We start from the raw sequence: 9927 nt of genomic DNA on the forward strand, positions 1-9927 counted from the left end.
TGGCTTATTTTTTGCGCCACCAATTCTACTTTGTAATGACGTCAGTCATTTTGCCCAAAAATCTATGGTGAAGCGGGAAAAAAAATCATTGTGCGACAAAATTGAAAAAAAAACGCTGTTTTGTAACTTTTGGGGGCTTCCGTTTCTACGTAGTACATTTTTCGGTAAAAATGACACCTGATATGTATTCTGTAGGTCCATACGATTAAAATGATATCCTACTTATATAGGTTTGATTTTGTCGGACTTCTGGAAAAAATCATAACTACATGCAGGAAAATGAATACGTTTAAAATTGTCATCTTCTGACCCCTATAACTTTTTTATTTTTCCGTGTATGGGGCGGTATGAGCACTCATTTTTTGCGCTGTGATCTGAAGTTTTTAACGGTACCATTTTTGCATTGATAGGACTTATTGATCATCTTTTTATTCATTTTTAAATGATATAAAAAGTGACCAAAAATGCACTATTTTGAACTTTGGAATTTTTTTGCGCGCACGCCATTGACCGAGCGGTTTAATTAATGATATATTTTTATAATTCGGACATTTCCGCACGCGGTGATACCACATATGTTTATTTTTATTTTTATTTACACTGTGTTTTTTTTTATTATTGGAAAAGGGGGGTGATTCAAACTTTTAATAGGGGAGGAGTTAAATCATCTTTATTCACTTTTTTTTTTCACTTTTTTTTTGCAGTGTTATAGGTCCCATAGGGACCTATAACACTGCACACACTGATCTTCTATGTTGATCACTGGTTTCTCATAAGAAACCAGTGATCAACGATTCTGCCGCATGACTGCTCAGGCCTGGATCTCAGGCACTGAGCAGTCATTCGGCGATCGGACAGCGAGGAGGCAGGAAGGGGCCCTCCCGCTGTCCTGTCAGCTGTTCGGGATGCCGCGATTAGCCGCGGCTATCCCGAACAGCCCGACTGAGCTAGCCGGGAACTTTCACTTTCACTTTTAGCCGCGCGGCTCAGCTTTGAGCGCGCGGCTAAAGGGTTAATAGCGCGCGGCGCCGCGATTGGCGCTGCGCGCTATTAGAGGCGGGTCCCGGCTTCACTATGACGCCGGGCCCGCCGTGATATGACGCGGGGTTACTGTGTAACCCCGCGTTATATCAGAAGAGCAGGACCAAGGACGTACCGGTACGTCCTTGGTCCTTAAGGGGTTAAAGGGTACTCCGGCGCTAAGACATCTTATCCCCTATACAAATGATAGGGGATAAGATGCCTGATCGCGGGAGTCCCGCCGCTGGGGACCCCGTAATCTTCCACGCAGCACCCCGTTAGAATTAGCCCCCGGAGCGTGCTCGCTTGAGGTCTGATTACTAGTGATTAGAGATGAGTAAATTTGATTCGTCACAAACTTCTCGGCTCGGCAGTTGATGACTAATCCTGCATAAATTATTTCAGCTTTCAGGTGCTCCGGTGGGCTGGAAAAGATGGATACAGTCCTAGGAGACTCTTTCCTAGGAATGTATCCACCTTTTCCAGCCCACCGGAGCACCTAATTTATGCAGGATAAGTCACCAACTGCCGAGCCGAGAAGATCGTGATGAATCGAATTTACTGTAAGTTCGCCCATCTCTACTAGCGATCATAGGGACGGAGCATAGTGACGTCACGGCTCCGCCCCGTGTGACGTCACGCTACGCCCCCGTGTGACATCACGCTCTGCCCCCTCAATGCAAGCCTATGGAGGGGGTGTGTCACGCCCCCTCCATAGGCTTGCATTGAGGGGGCGGAGCGTGATGTCACACGGGGGTGGAACCGTGACGTCACTATGCTCCGTCCCTGTGACCGCTAGTAGTCAGACCTGAAGCGAGCACACTCCGGGGGCTGATTCTATCGGGGTGCGGCGTGGAAGATTACGGGGTCCCCAGTGGCGGGACCCCCGCGATCAGGCATCTTATCCCCCATCATTTGGATAGGGGATAAGATGTCTTAGCGCCGGAGTACCCCTTTAACTGTTAGAGCTGGGACCAGGTATCTTTGTTATCTAGGTTATACTGCTTCGCTACAGCTTCAAATCTATAGGATACAGTTATGGGTGACGCGCTACATTTATGCAATGTAAGGGGCCGGATATGCTGCTCTTGGCTGACTAGCTGGGATTTTGCTTTAGAAAGCTGCCCTTCTAATTCAGCCATCATCACCTCCATCTCACTAATCTTGCCCCCTAAAGACAATACATGGGTCCTGTTGGAGCAGACGTTTAGCTCATACTTTTCAACCAACTCCACCAGCCCATTGTTTCTTTTGGTTAAAGGGGTATTCCAGGGAAAAAAAATATTATTATTTTTTATATCAACTGGCTTCAGAAAGTTAAACAGATTTGTAAATTACTTCTATTAAAAAATCTTAATCCTTTCAAAAATTATCAGCTGCTGAAGTTGAGTTGTTGTTTTCTGTTGGGCAACAGTGCTCTCTGCTGACATCTCTGCTTGTCTCGAGAACTGCACAGAGTAGAAGAGGTTTGCTATGCGGATTTGCTTCTAAACTGGGCATTTCCCGAGACACATGTCATCAGAGAGCACTTAGACAGAAAAGAACAACTCAACTTCATCAGCTCATAAGTACTGAAAGGATTAAGATTTTTTTAATAGAAAAAAAATTACAAATCTGTTTAACTTTCTGGAGCCAGTTGATATATATATATATATATATATAAAAGTTTTTTTTCCTGGATAACCCCTTTAATTAATCTATCCTGGCCTTTAGATTTCCCAATTCATTACTGGACTCTGCAGAAATTTTAAGAACAGACTCTTGTCTAAACTTTCTTTCATCTGCCTCCTCTCATTCTGCCACTTGGTCTCCTTCTCTTCTGCTATCTTCTTAATTTTCATAAGCAATAACCTTTCATTAACCAGCTTTTCTTTCTTCCACTTCTTGCTATTCTTTTTCCAACCAATGTAACCATTATATTCCTGGCACTGTATCCTCAATGCCATAAACTGATCTCCCAGAGATCCATCGGCACACGTCTGGTATTTAGCAGAGTTATGCTTCTCCACAAACTTCTCCATAAGTTCCATATTGACCAACAGTGATATATAACAAACAAAACTAACAATACAATGACTCCTACAACAACAAGACAACCTAGCCCTCACCTGACCAGTAACTTATCTAGAACAATGGTCTCACACAACATATACATCCGGCCTATTCCAATATAAAACACCCTTCTAAAGACATAAGGTAAGATACACTTCCTTTACAACTATAACTAATCACTAACAATAAAATGTCATACACAACCTGAATAACAGTTATACTAAACTTGCTAAATAACCTAAATGGAGGGGCGTGGCTTGCCGCGAGCAGAGATGGCCGCCTGAGCTGTGAGCTCCGTGAACCCTGAGGCCATTCATTCGCTTAATTTGCGTTCCCAGCCTGTACTCTCATGCCGAGGGGCACCCGCCGGCGCCGGAAGACCCCGCCATCCTGCACGGACCCTCAACAGCTCCCTGGGGCCATCACACGCTACCTGCGCCAAGTCTCTGCCTCAGCCCCGGCTTCTCCTCCGGCATCACCAGGCCACGAGCGCGCGCTCCGATCCCGCTCAGTCGGCCCTGCGGTGGTGCGCTCTGCTACAGGACCGGGCCTGCCCAGCTACCCTCCTGACTCTACGGGGGCTCCTGCACCATCACCTTTGCTGCCGCTGACTGCTCCGGACCTCGGTGTGCTACCTGGAGGGACAGTCTGCCCGCCATCTTCCTCTCCCCCTGAGGTGGGGGTGTCTGCAGGGGACCTGGGCTCCAACCTTGTGGATTGCTGCACTGTGGAGGTAGGTGCCTCTCCGGCCCTGTTTCACCCTATACCTCCATCTGGGACCCCCTCATAACATCCTCGGCCCTGCTAGGCCCGGACCCCAGAGGCACAGGGTGTTCGCCTGGAACTGTGCCGTTTAAAGGGCCATCGCCTCAGTTCCAGCCCCATACCCAGACACGGGGCTTGTTGCTGAAGTTGCTGGGACTGATCTCCCTGGGGCCCTTATCGGGCCCTCTTGCACCTCTCCTAAGCCGCAGAGGAATATGTCTGCCTCCAGGATCTCGGCTGGGCGCCCTGGGGCACCCACCCCTTGGAGCCCACTCACACAGCCTCTGGAGACTCCTTCTTTGTCTGCTGCGCCCGGTGGCTGGGAGGCTGGCCTGGATTCCGAGTTGGAGTGTTCGGGGGTCCCTGCTCCTGTCCCGGCTACCCCTGACCTCTCTCTGTTGCTCTCTCAATTGCCGACAAAGGGGGACTTCAAGATTCTTATTGCTGAAGTCAGAGAGGCCTGCAGGGCCGAAATAGCGGATATGCGCCAAGATCTCCAACATGTCTCAGGCCGAGTGGACGACTTAGAAGAAGCTCATGACTCTACTAGGTCCTACATTGCTAACCTGCATGAAACCGTCTCTGCTCAATCTGCGTTTCTTGGTGACCTGCATTCGCATGTGGAAGACCTTGACAACAGGGGTAGGAGAAATAATATTAGGGTCCGTGGATTGCCTGAGGCTACCCGGGACGAAGATCTTCATGCTACTCTGGAAGCTATCTTCAACTTGATCCTGGGTGAACCCTCGTCCCACAAGATTACACTGGATCGAGCCCACCGGGCCCTCCGCCCTCGCCCTACCTCTGGCCCTCCAAGGGATGTGATTTGTTGTGTCAATGACTTTCAACTGAAGGAGAGAATTATGGCTAAATCACGCACCCTTCGGGACTTTGATTTTGATGGGGCACCTATCCAGCTGTTCCAGGATCTTTCCTGGATTACCCTACGTAAGCGCAAGATGTTGCAGCCTCTCCTGTCATCTCTACGCTCGGCACAGATTCCCTACAGATGGTCCTTCCCGTTTGCTCTCCAAGCCCGTCGGGATGGACGCTCTGCAGTTCTACGTTCACATGCTGATATCCCGGAGTTCTGTGCAGTCTTAGATCTCCAAATCCCGAAGCTTCCCGACTGGGCTCTACAACCCCTTCCCCCTCCGCCTCCTCCTGTATGGCAGCCAGTTCGAGGGAAACGTCGTGGAGGTGGTAGGGGCCAGCCTGCTCAATCCTCATCTGGATCACGTCATGACCCTACCTGAAAGATATACTGGAACTAAGTTCTGGGCCCACATGTTCTGTGACTACTTGTCTGGTTCTCGTTTTACCTGGCGGGGTGCTGTGTTCTTTTACTTGCAATTTACTATAGTTGTCTTTTACTGCTGCCTCTAAATTAACGGGTGCCCTTCTGGCTCCCTTTGTACAGTTTAGATTTGGCATGGCCTTTGGGTGGATGGGGTTTCTATTTTTTGGTGTGACCTCCCTCTGATGCGTACTTCCACTTCCCCCAATGAGGCCATGACAAATATAGTAACGCTGTTGTTTGTTCTTCTTGCATTATTGATTTGTTTTACTAAGGTCTCCTCTCTGGCTCTAGTGCCAGTGGTTTGTTTACCGTTTTGTATCCCTGTTTGTCTCTCCCTTTTGTCCCCCCCCTTTTGTGTCCTGCTCTTCCCCTTTCTTTCTGAGTCTCCTCCTGTCTTTTGTCTCTGCTCCTCTTTTAGGTCCAGTACTGAACGATGGCAATCTTTGGACTCGGGCTGGCCCGCTGATGCGTTTTCTACTTCTCTGAGTGAGTACTTACCATGGCACCTTCCTTACACCACACCTACCCCTCATGGCTAAGTGCGTTTCCCTGAATGTGAAGGGTCTTAACTCCCTCCCTAAAAGGCGTCTCCTGCAACGGGAGCTGGTGGCTCTCAAGGCGGATATCGTCTATGTTCAGGAAACGCACTTTGACAAGACGGGCTCCTTTCACTTCCTACAACACCTTTACCCTCAGGTATACATGGCCTCCTCGGATAGGAGGGTAGCTGGAGTAGCTATCCTAGTCTCACGACACTGCCCCTTGCAGGTTTCCTCCTCCTTCGCTGACCCCTCAGGACGGTTTGTAATTTTATGTGGCACCCTCGGGGGGAAACCTCTGCTACTTTGTAATGTTTATGCCCCGAACTCTGCACAAATCCCCTTCCTCCGACGGGTCTTGAAGCGATTGTCTGCATACCCAACCTCCGCCTGGCTGCTGGGCGGGGACTTTAATTTGTTTTTTTCTCCCTCTGCCGATCGCTACTCCCTAACGGACTCCCCACCGCCTGCCCCTCAGTTGCGTCTCTCTACGCTTTTTCGTCGGTTGGTTCGTTCGGCAGGGCTCTATGACCTCTGGCGTATTAATCATCCATCCGATCGCTCTTTTTCTTTTTATTCCCACCCTCATAAACTCCATACGCGAATTGACTATTTTTTCGGGAACCTCCCAATGCTGCGTATGCTCTCCTCTGCTTCCATGGAACCTATCTCCTGGTCTGATCATGGCCCTGTTCTTGTGTCTTTTTCCCCTTTCACTTCTTTCTCCCGCCGTTGTCATTGGCGTCTCAATGACTCCTTGCTTAAAACTCCTTCTTCCCGGGACTCGATCCTGCATAGCATAACTACTTACTTTGCGGAAAATGAAGGCTCTGTGTCCTCCCAGGCTGTACTATGGGAGGCACATAAAGCGGTGGTCAGAGGCCATTGTATTGCATTGGGCTCTAGATTGAAGCGAGATGCCTTGGCCCGCTCCCGGGAACTTAAGGATCAAATTTCTGCCCTGGAAGCTCTCTTACTAACTAACCCTTCCCTCCCGATACTGAGGCGGCTGGTAGTTGCACGGTCCCAATTGGGTGACTTGGCCCTTCATAAAGTTGAACGTCAACTGCTTTATGCCAAACAGAGGTTTTATGAAAAGGGCAATAAGGCCCATACAATGCTGGCTAGACGTTTAAGGGATCGTGCGGCTGCTCAGTCTCCTTTTGCCCTGAAGGATGCTGTGGGGACACTACACTATCATCCTAACACCATCTCCCGCCTCCTCCATGATTATTACTCCAAGTTGTACTCTTTACCCTCACAACTCCCCTCGGATCCGGGAGGGCGTGACGCTGTGTTGGAGACGTTCCTATCCAGGTGCAGCCTTCCGACTCTCTCTGCGTCTGACAGGGAGTCCCTGAACGCTCCCATTGTATTGGAAGAACTCACTGAAGTTCTCAAGTCTCTCCCATCTGGGCGCTCTCCAGGACCTGACGGATTCACCTATTTATACTATAAAACCTACTCGTCTGTCCTTCTTCCTCGACTGGTCCCCCTGTTCAATTCTTTTCTACGGGGGGAGGGGATTCCGCAGTCCTTTTTACATTCCTTGATTACGCTGATTCCTAAACCTAATAAAGACCCACATGATTGCTCCAGCTTTAGGCCCATAGCCCTGTTGAACTCGGATCTGAAGTTGTTCTCTAAGATTTTGGCAGCTCGTCTCTGTTGTTTCCTCCCCGCCCTTATTCATAAGGACCAAGTGGGTTTTATCCCCTGTCGTCAGGGAGGCGATAATACTAGAAGGGTTGTCAATCTTATAGATATTGTTAACAAGCGATCTGAACAGGCTTTAATATTAAGCTTGGATGCCGAAAAGGCTTTTGATAGATTGGGCTGGCCATTCATGTTCGCTACTCTACAGAAATTTGGGATCACTGGTGACTTCCTCACTGCGCTGCGGGGTCTTTACTCCTCCCCTACTGCCTCTCTCAAGCTCCCGACTGACTCCTCCCCTCCCTTTACCCTTTATAACGGCACTAGACAGGGATGTCCGTTGTCCCCACTGATTTTTGCCCTTTGCATAGAGCCGCTGGCGGCTCTGATCCGGGGGAGTTCGGATGTCTCTGGAATCTCCCTTCATGGGAAGACCTTTAAGATTTGCCTTTTTGCAGATGACGTTTTACTTACCCTCACTAACCCTCTCTTGTCCTTACCTGCGCTGTACAAACTCTTGCATGAGTATGGCTTGGTATCGGGCTATAAGGTCAACCTTTCTAAATCTGAAGCAATGTCTGTAAATCTCCCACCCTCTCTGGTCTCCCTACTCCGTTCTAACTATTCTTTCCGCTGGTCTCCCTCTGCCATTAAATATCTTGGAGTCTCCATCACCCCTACATATGCCTCGCTCTATTCTGTAAATTTCCCTACTTTGTTCAGAGAGCTACGTTCTTTGCTAGAAAAATGGAGATCGCACTACATATCCTTTTTCGGGCGAATTGCTGCGGTTAAAATGACCATCCTTCCTAAATTACTTTACTTTTTCGAAACGTTACCGGTACGGGTTCCGTTGGCTACGCTACGGTCCTTTCAGTCGGCTATTTTCCGATTCATTTGGGACGCTAAAAGACATAGGCTCCCTATGACGGTCATGATGGCGAACCGAGTTTCTGGAGGCCTGGGGGTCCCAGATGTCACAAAATATTATTGGGCCGCACACCTCCGTCACCTAGCTGCATGGTCTACTCACTTTGCTTATAGTAAATGGATGGAACTTGAAAAATTATGGTTGGCGCCTGTCCATCCTAATTCTTTCCTATGGTCCTTCCCGCTTCCGTCCCCTGCATGCACCCTTTTAGGTCCTATGTCTTTCACGAGATATGTCTGGACTTATTGTTCCAGGCGATTCCGACTCCTGTCCTCTTTCTCCCCAATGCAGTCTTTTCTCTACCACCCTGACTTCCCTCCTGGAAGCACCTCACTTATGGTTCGGGAATGGGGCTCGAGAGGTTTGTTCTGCTGGGCTGATGTGGTAAATCCTATTACTCGGACTCTTCTGTCTTTTGATGACCTGAAATCTCGTTGGGAACTCCCTGCCTCTGCGTTCACTCACTATACCCATCTCCGACATTACCTATCCTCTCAGAGGGGCTCGCTAGTGGTATCGCTCCCTACGAGTTTTGAGAGGTTGTGTAGGAGTGGGCCACAGACGAAGGGACTACTCTCGAGTATTTACTCCCTTTTAATCTCCCCCGTGGACGGAACCCTCCCCTCCCACCGTTATATGGGTCGCTGGGAGGAAGTCCTTAACACTTCTATTACAATCCCACAGTGGAGGGTAATTTGGGATAGGGCTTCTCGGGCCTCCATATGTACAGCTTACAAAGAGACACAATACAAATTGCTTATGGGTTGGTACCATACCCCTGTCCTCCTCAACAAATTGAACCCTGACATCCCCCCGCAATGTTGGCGATGTGGTGTGGGACTGGGGGACACTTACCATATATTCTGGTCCTGTCCGCTGATCTCTCAATTTTGGGTAATGGTGCAGCGGCTTATCCGTGACATATTGGGAGTTGGGGTGCCCCTAGACCCTTTAATCTATCTCTTACATTTGTCAACTAGGGCCTTGTCTGGTCGACCATTTAAGTTATTTCTACACATCGTCCTGGCAGCGAAAACTCTCATTGCAAAACATTGGAAACAGACTTCCCCCCCGTCTAAGGGTGAACTCCTGGCCCGGGTCCGTGAAATTCACTCTATGGAATCTATTACTGCCTCTTTGAATAACACTATCTCACAATTTCTTTCAGTATGGGACCCATGGGACAGATTCACGGACAGGCAACCTCCTTGATCTTTTAGCTCCTTTTGGACCTTTTCCTCTCTTCTTGCTTCTCTCAACCCACTTTCTTATTTCTCTGTACGTTTCCTTTTCTGTTCCCTCGCCCCTCTGTTTGACATATTGTTGTCTTAGTCACCCTCTCCACCCCCCCCCCCCCCCTCATGTCTAGGGCTATTTGATCCAAATGTGTGGTCGTTAACTATTGCATTACTGTGTCACAGTTGTGATTACTGACTTGATTGTTGTGATTTGGATTATTACTTGCTTGCATTTCTCAATTACTGTGGGGTACGTCACCCCGATCATTCCTACTGGTGTGTATTTTTCTGTCTGAATATGATAAAAATTTACAGTTGAAAAAAAAAAAAATAACCTAAATGAAACAATGCACTCACCAGGATTTCCTTTGTATCCAAGATCCAGATTCCTTGTTCTTCAATCTTCTTTTCTTAGAAATTTGGATC

The 9927-nt window shown here is 48.6% G+C and overlaps 1 protein-coding gene across 5 annotated transcripts in view; it reads right to left on the reverse strand.

Moving 5' to 3' along the window:
* The window catches only part of LOC130294180 (pulmonary surfactant-associated protein C-like), a 125750-nt gene that overhangs the window by 74785 nt on the left and 41038 nt on the right, over nucleotides 1–9927 (reverse strand). The gene's annotated exons all lie outside the window — the stretch shown is intronic.

This window comes from Hyla sarda, chromosome 10 (genome assembly GCF_029499605.1).
Source record: "Hyla sarda isolate aHylSar1 chromosome 10, aHylSar1.hap1, whole genome shotgun sequence".
Lineage (NCBI taxonomy): Eukaryota > Metazoa > Chordata > Amphibia > Anura > Hylidae > Hyla > Hyla sarda.